Genomic DNA, 9,173 nt, shown 5'->3' with positions numbered 1-9,173 from the left:
CAAGAGTAATCTAGCCACTCATCGATGCCTCTGAAACATTAAAAGGGCAGGCCGCGGCGCGAGCGGAGGTCGGTCGATCCTGGTAACGAACACAAAAGGGACCCCGCAGCGCGAAAGGAAATAATTAGGTGCTACTGCGCGGGGCTAATAGTCACTCAGTGTAATTGCCAGGCCGGGCATGCGCGCCGCAGCCCCGCGCGGCGTTGTTGCTGCTACCGCCGCCGCCGGTAGCCGCGTTGCGGGACCTGTAGCACGCGGTCGACATGCCAAAAAGAGTTGCCGAATGAGTCTCGGGTGGTTTCTCATACAAAATGAATGCGCGCCAATTTGGCTGCAGCCGCTCTCTCACAGCCGCCCCGTCTTGCTTCGAGCGCTTGTTTTCCTGGCCACCGTGATGCAGGCCTGATGGATCGCGCCGGCAATCGGAGGAGAGAAGCGGTGACGCCGCGGCGACTGCTTCATTTGTGTTGCTCTGTCCAAGGAGAGGGGAAACTTCTGAGCCACGCGAAGGGGGAACTTTAGGGAACCGGTTCGCCAGCTCTTGGCGGACACGTTTCGCAGGAAGCAAATTTCGCCGCCGCGTCAGGAGTGCACACCTGAGTACAAAGCATACATTTATCCCCTGTACGTCAGCAACTCTGACATGGACGCCTGTTTTTATGCTGCACTTTGTGTTCGAATTTGGCTTTAAATTAGAGCTATAGTTCCCGCAAACAATAGGGGCTCGGACTATGAAAGCATCTCACATGTGAGCTCATCACTTCGGAAGTCGCGATAGTCCGACTACAACAGGCCTTGTTAACACTCGCAACGCTTACAGGGTTCGACCTGTGGCTTTCTGGTGCCACAGTTGTACCCTGACTGCAGTGCCAGAAATTGTGAGACGTATTACCGCTTATTTCTTCAAATGCACTCGTCCGGATGCGATCATTAGCAAGCGCGAAGACTAATCATCGCATTCCGGAATCATCACATTCCGTGCAGGGCTGTCAACAAACTCATTGTCTCGGTTAATTCATTACTTTTAGCTTGAATTCTGGGGAGACATCGGACAAGGTAGCCCCCACAAACTTTCAGTATCTACGTATATTGTGTTTTTTTTTTTGTGTGTGCTCAGTCAGCATGGAGGAAGGAAATAATTCAGGAGAGCCGGTTACGTCCCACTTTTTGAAGCCGGCTCCCCACTGCCTCCCCTACTTGGCCGCCGTCTCGGTGCACTTGCGCATGAGCAGCAGGCATTGCAGCAGACCACGCCGCGGCGCCCAGCGTTACTATTGGCTGCGTCGGAGGCCAAAAACTCCCGGTAGTCCTTGCGAAAGCGCTTGACTTACGGCACACTTTTTGGCGTGCAGCTCGGATACCGAGAGCTTCTCCTGAGTTTTCCTTCCTCCATGCCAGTCAGCCACGGCAGTCTTGGTCTGTACACTTTCGCTCCGGTCCGGCTCCTTGCATTCGCAATGCTTGCGGAGCTCAGGAGTAGATAACGCTTGGCTACTAAGTCCTGCATCGGAGGAAGCGAGTCGCAGTTCGATCTTATGCGGAACGCGAGGAGGTGCTAATAGATGTAAGGTGAAACCACAACTGTGCATTCAAGCATGAGAATTGCTGCAAGAATCATGTTCATGGTTATTATGGTGCCAATGCAGTTTTCTTTTCTGCCTTTCAGCGTATCGCAGTCGCGTATCGTTCTAAGCTCCGCCTTTAGGGTATGAAGCGACAGCGCCTCCTCTTGCCCGCGGAGACAAGGTCACTGTTTCCTCTTTCACGATCACAATGATTGTGAGAAAGGCCACACGACACACATATAGAGCCCCATTTTAACCAAGCCGTGCGAACGTGCCTGCGTGGCGTAGCGGTAGCGTGCCCGACTAGCAACACGAGGGTCACGGGTACGATATCTGTGCAGGCTACATATTGCGCAGTCACCAGCTATACAGCGATCCGTGTGCTGCTTAAAGCTTGAGAGGCGACGCTTGTAACGGAGTCGTCGTCTGCACCGTGCTTTTATACATGGATGAGAAAGAAAACGGCGTCCGACGGCCCGCGCGCTTGGCTCGCTGCTCCGATCGCCAAGATCCGATATGCCGCTGATGTGGCTGGCGCCATGTTTTGTAAGGAGTAGGAGTTTTGTAGGAGTCTTGAAACAGCCAATCCGGATTTATCCGTGATGCTGACGGCAGCGCCGACACAGTCTTTTCTGCTACACGGGTCTCTTACGCTACTGCATGCGTAAAAAAAAAAAAAAAAAAGGCGACCTTGTGTGCGGGGCTTTCTGACCGCACTCTGGCGCAGCCTAGCAGCCCGCGCCGAGCGTCCAACCGCAGCCAACGCTCCTGTCCAGGGCGCACAGCTTCTTGGCGCTCTGCCAAGTTCACCGTGCGCGCCAATGGAGACGGCCGGAGATCGCGTCGAAAGATAAACGCGTCATGACGTTATCGCAGCGCAGCATTTTGGCGCACTGCCAAGGTCTGTACTGCGGACGCAGACCAGGGCGCGAAGGAACGAGCTAAAAAAAAGCTAAAGCTTTAAAATAAAGTGATCGTATGTGTATATGAGGCAAGTGGCAATCGGGCGGCCTCGCGTGCATTTCGTGTTTCACCTATGCGCGTGATTGGCGGATGCAGCTGGCGAGGCAGAAAGGCCTAACGCGGACGGAGTTCAAAGCCAGCGGGTTTAATGCGAATTTTGTGAAAAGGAGTAGATTTTCGCTTCGAAGGCGAACAGGCGTCTGCTAGAAAGGCGATTGAGGCGCTGGCGGGTTTCCTAAATCGTGCCAGAGCAGTTGCAATAAAGGTTGGTTGATCCAAGTGAAAAGATTCATTTCTTTATCGAAGCACGAAATTCTGGTGCGCATTATACAATTGAAGTCATATCACTTTTTTTTTTCTTACCTTGAAAAACGAGTGTGCATTACAGTCTAGGGCACATTAGAATCGAGTAAATACGGTACCTGGAGATTGCAAAACCACCTGCAATGTCGCTCGTCAAGCATGCTTCACTTCGACCGTTATATTAAAGCGTACATTTCAAGGTTGGAAGCGGACTTCAAACGCTTGAAATATTAAGCAAAGGGGATCGTAGAAATGCTTGTCATCAGGCAAGTTTTGCTCCGAAGATATTTCTGCGGAAACGAACGGTACTGGCCTCCAAACCAGCCCTGCCTGCAACACACAGTGATGCATGGGGAATTTTCTGCTACTTGGTCTTAACTTCTACTTTGCACCAAACTAGAAGAGAAGAAATGCGCCAATAAACCAATAATATAGCCGACAGAGGCAACAGCGGTAACATGCGCCCATCCCGTGACCTCCTAAAACATGGCAGAACTGCGAAATGACCACTTGCAAACTCTACCCCCGAAAAGATCCTCCAAAACATGAGAACGCTCACTGCACATCTTTATAGGCTCTATTGCTGGTGTACCAATTTCCGATTTTATCGCCGATTCTGGCTTTTATCGTTCGTCCGGAACAAACGTGTAGATGCTTCTGTTGACCTTCAAAACGTGGTCTTAATTCTGTGAGACGAACCAAATGCCGCTCCTGCTGTAGTACCTGGGCATTCGGAGCCGGTTATATAGTGCACCTTACAAATATCAGTGTCATTTTACAAGGTTATCGTGCATAAAAAGACTACGTTACAAACGATGCACGCATGCAGCGCACGCGAACAAAAAGTGTGGAGAGGCGAAAGCCGAGGACACTATGCCGTGACGACTTCCGGTGGATGTAACGTCACGCCGTTCCCGTGGCTATATCGATACCCAAATTATACATCTTTCTGGGATCTTCAGTGTTAATTACGCTTAATTACACATTTTCCCATCTAATTTGACACAAATCCGGCGTTTTTCAGACCATTCAGTGACAATTTTCACTATGCAGGGACGACTTCCGGTGGATGTGATCTCACACCGTTCCCGTAACTCCAAGACAGTCGAAAGGGCGAACGCTTCACGTTGCCCCGAGTCCGCATTGTTTAAGTCCTGTGCTCACATGGCTGAGGCTAGCTTCAACAATCAGATCGAAAGGCTTCAAATGGCTGGCTTCTCGTGCTCTGTCGTTTGCAGCGTAGCAGAGACCCTCCTTCAAAAAATGAAAGGCAAGGAGAAAAAATCCTGTGCTAAGCCGGGATCAAGGCGACCACAAGTGGGCCCCTATATTCACCGAGTGGCGCACAGCTTGAAGAAGGTTGCTGGCCGGTTCGACGTACCTGTCGTTTTCTCCGCGCCCAAAAAGCTGAGCGGGTTATGCTCGCGGATAGGCCACAAGAGGAAAGCCCTGTGCGAAAAGAGGCACGGCAAGCATTTTGTATTCTGTGCCGTCGGAGTGGAGTACGAAATCCCACTGACGTGTGGGGAGTCTACATAGGCCAAACGGGTCGCTGCATCAACGACAGGGCACGGGAGCATGAGAAATCGCTAGAAAACGGAGGCGGGTTGAATTTGTCCCTACATTGTAAAGATTGCAAGTGTGAGCCAGTGCTTAACGGAATAAGGAATCTGGGCAGGAGTCGCGATCAGGTGGCACGTGAAATTCTTGAGGCTTTTATGATCAAAAAGAAGGGAAGTACTTGTGTTAGCGACTCTTCGGTATCCCTGCGTCGAAAATGAAGTATCCTTCCTTGACAGTTTTTTGTGACATCATGTACTATGCAAATTTTCAGCCCTGCATTCCTAGCGGCTGTCTGTTGTTTGTTTTGGTGGGTTGTTAATTTTGTTATTGGTTTAGTCATTTCCTTTTTGTTGTTCTTCGGGTTCTGACTGCTTTTGCTTCGTATGTTTGACTCTTCTTTTGCTACGATTGTCATTTTTTTACTTTTATTTTCGGTTTTTGATTTCTTACTGCTTTTGCTTTTCATGCATGACTCTGCTTTTGCTACGATTGTTTGACGCTGCTTTTGCTAACAGATGACCTCCTCTAATTTCTTCTGTCAGAATCTCTTAGTTTATCTGCAGAGGTTAAAGGTTTCTTGTCTGCTTTCCTGACGTTGCTGCTTCTTTTCCACGTGTTGGGTTCACTGCGATAATGCGATGAGACTCATGCTTGAGCTGTATGTTTAAATATGCCACCTTTCCGTGTAATAAACAGTTGGTAGTGTGCGCATGTGGTGTCCCTTTCTTGTTAGTGTCCTTGTTGCGCCAGCGTTTATTTCATCATGCACCAACTCGCCGCTCAGGCCGTTATTCCGTGGCTATATCGACATCTGCGTTATTTCGACGCAATTTTGACATTTTTGACTATAATTAATTAATTACTCTACAGTCATCAAACGTGGCTTCTAGGGTTATTTTTTCCTCCTCTATCTGAAGCAACCATTAGTTTTCTTATATCTCTCTTAGTTCCGGAGTTAACACGCTGCCATAGGTGTGACACCCTCTGCTAACCGACGACAGTATGAGTCATTAAAGGCTTTCGCCTTAAAACAACAGTCGACCGCTCTTCGTGGTCCTCGCGCTATTCCCTCGTCACGGTGGCACCACGATTCGTGAAAGTTGAAAATAAGTGAAACGCAGTTTTAAAGGGGCACTGAGGATGGCTCCATCCAGTGATTGTACTCAGCAAAATTGGTTGGTTGGTTTATGGGGTTTAACGTCCCAAAGCGACTAAGGCTATGAGAGACGCCGTAGTGGAGGGCTCCGGAAATTTCGACCACCTGGGGTTCTTTAACATGCACTGACATCGCACAGTACACGGGCCTCTAGAATTTCTCCTCCAAAGAAATTTAGCCGCCGCGGCCGGGATCGAACCCGCGTATTTCGGGCCAGCAGCCGAGCGCCGTAACCACTCAGCCACCGCGGCGGGGTTCAGCAAAATTGATTCTGTGACGCTTTCTGGCCATTTTGACGTTTGTCCGGCACCAAAAGACGCAGTTATCGACGAGAAAATTGAATTTAAAATTATTCCTGCCAGTTGATTCAAACTCGCCAAGCCCTGGCTGAAAAAGACGGGTTGCCATCATTTTGAAGTGAATGGCTACGTAGCGTAGGCTCAGGGATCCGCGCAAAACAATGTCGAAGCACTTGCGAAAGCGGAGACACTTGTGTTTCCTTTGTTGTTCTTTTCTAGCTTATAAAAGCTCCGTTTTCAGTGACAGTGGTCTCCTTGTATTAAGAACGGTTTTGGTTTATGGGGTTTAACGTCCCAATGCGACTCAGTTTATGAGGGACGCCACCTGGGGTTCTTTAACGTGCACTGACATCGCTTAGCACACGGGCATCTAGAATTTCGCCTCCATCGAAATTCGACCACCGCCGCCGGGATCGAACCCGCGTCTTTCGGGTCAGCAGCCGAGCACCATAGGCACTGAGCCACCGCGGCGGCTTTTGAACAAAAAGTGATTAAGCTCACGATTAAACTGTTACTGTGACCGTCTTCTAGGTTTTCAGTATGAGAGCTAGCAGCAGGTATTATAATTTAGTAAAATGCGAACAGATTCCTTGCGGAAAAACTTTAGCCCTGTATATTATTATCACAGTCTATTGAAGGACTGTGATATTGTGTAAAAACTGCCACACCAAATTGCGAAACTACTAGTAAATGGCACAGAAATATCAGAAAATGGTTCTATAAATAATTTTCTTGGTTGTACTGACTGGCTTCCCTCATATCATGCCTGATAAAAACCAATCTTATGCTGTTCTTAATCCAGTAAGCAAGGAGCCGGTAAATTCAGATATTACACTCTTAAAAACAGTTCGAGCTCTGTCGCCGAAACCATACGGATTTGGGGAACCAAATACGTTGGTGCCATTCTGTGTGCCGATGGAACTCACATTTTAAACTTTGTTTGTGGATCGCTTTCCTTCCACAGGAACGCAAATTGAAAAAGTTGCTGTTCTGGTTAGATGGTGGCAGTTACTAATGATATAAATATACCGACCATCTCTGCAGTGAGTTTACTTTCCAGGAGATAAAAAAAAATTCTAACTTCCCTGTTGCACACGATAAGCCATCCCTCCAACGCAGTTTTCATATACATAAATAAATATCAAAATTACCCGTGTTTGAGCAAAAAGCGGTTATTTTCTTTCATTCTGAAGAAAAGATGTCCAACGTGGTTCTCTACATTTCTCATAAGCATTTTCATTAGATTAATTTCTTTGAATTACTGGAACAGCCTAAAATATTTAAAATTCGTCTACATTCTTTACAAGTCATTACATCTTGTCTTCACACAATCCCATTGTTACAATTTAAAACCCATTTTTCAGGCTGTACTCCGAGGTAGCATTCTCAGTTCTCTACTGTCTATAAAAGTTATCTTGTAAACCTTGTTCCAAGCCAACGTATTGTGTTACATGGAGACGATGCCAGTATATCTTTTACCAGCTTCAGAGTACGGTAAACTGCCAGAGACGCTTTAAAACTTGAAGTGACTAAACTTATAAGCAATAATAAGAAAATAATTGCAATATTTAGACCAAATTTGAAGCTCTTCAGCTAATAAGAATTATGCATGGAGGAGCACCAATATAAACCCTACACAGCGCAAAAATTCAGGAATTTCTGTCAAAATGCGCTTTTAAACATCCACAGTGACTGCAGATATCCCATGTAGTATAAAAATTCCGCTATGGGGTCGTTATCGCCATTGGAAGTAAAGATTTCCTAGGATTGCCTTTTCTGCTGGCATATTATCTTCTTTTGGTCCAGGGTGAAAAATGTCTCATAAAAATATGTAAAAAATATTCATACTATTAAGTGTTCCTTAGGATACTTCATAATGTCTCGTATAGCATCCATTCGCAAAGCTCTTTTTAGGAAAACAATTGAAACTGGTACTTAATCTCTGAAAGTTACTAATTGCCTTAAAAATGAATTAAATCAGCGTCGAGCGCAATACCGTTATTAAAAGTGACCGTCGTTATATTGGTCATACTCTCATTGTCATACAAAGCAGCGGAATGTAAACCACGGAACAAGGTACTGACCGAAACATTGTCGTTCACTCGTCTTACTCTCCTAAATCAAGATAATAAAGACGATACTGACTTTTCCGAGATAACAAAATGTGGAATATGCCAGCATCACCTGATACGTCCGCGAAAAATTTCATTGCTTTCGCTTGCACTTGTCCACTTCAAGAATAGATTTTATTGCAGTGCACACATGTGCATTTTTTTTTATCGTACTGCCATGTTACGTTTTTTTGATGTTTGATTTTGTCGAGTATGTTTGGCATTCGTTATTGGTTTAACCGACAAGGCAAAAGAAAAGGCGATTTCTTTTATTTACTTTGAACGCATATTCCTGAATCGTCTACGGTTCTTGCGGGAGATGGGGAAAAGTAATGAACACGTTTTTTTTTATGACTGCCACTTACCACTGTTCTGTTGTCGCCTTGTAAAGGTATGCTGTGGGCACCTGTGATGCTGCCGCTCTGCGCGCAGCTTTTACCCACAGCCTCTTTCATGGCTTCGACAGAAACAAAATATATTAATGTTAGTGGTAAGACGTTATTGTACTTACATTCGCTGCTCATCAACACACTCGTTCAGAAGTTCAGAGGAGTTTTTAAGCTTAGGAGTAAATGCGATAATGACCTATTCCGTCTATCCTGACGGGGGATGGAAGGTGGTGAGAGAGCGTCCCCTTGAAGACAGCGGTAAAGACGCACTGCAAGCATGCAAAGACTTTCTGCAGTCAAATTTTTGTCCATAATATACAGCTGCTTGGCTCATAACAACTGACAGGAGCAAAATCGATCATTACGCGGCACTTTTGGAATGCAACGTACAGGGTTGGTCAAAAGTTCGCAGGCCACAGGGTCTGTTTTGTAGCGTTATTGTAGGACCCTTAACATCGCTAAGAATCTACCACGGCTGTGAGAAGCGAGAATGATGCTTCTTCTACCCCGTACAGATATACTGAGCTTTGAGGGCTACGAAAAGTGCGCCACCAAATGACCCGAAAGAAGACCCTATGGCCTGGAAACTCTTGACCAACCCTGTACATCATGATCAACTGTTTGAAAAACATGTTCACACGCCTGTTGGACTCCACTGCGTCATAGCATCAGAGAAAACATTCTCGACAAGTTGTCTTTCTCCCCTTTTCTTGGCGAGCCGGCGGAAACAATCTGTATTGTGGGGAGTGAAAAAGGTGTTGTCAACTCGGTAGACATGTATATGCGAAAACGCATGCTCTCCCAAGAAAATAGTGTCCGAGGTA

Source organism: Amblyomma mixtum, chromosome 3 (assembly GCF_055824585.1).
Source record: "Amblyomma mixtum isolate Tamu chromosome 3, ASM5582458v1, whole genome shotgun sequence".
In the NCBI taxonomy this organism is placed as follows: domain Eukaryota; kingdom Metazoa; phylum Arthropoda; class Arachnida; order Ixodida; family Ixodidae; genus Amblyomma; species Amblyomma mixtum.
Note: the sequence above shows the minus strand (reverse complement) of the source record.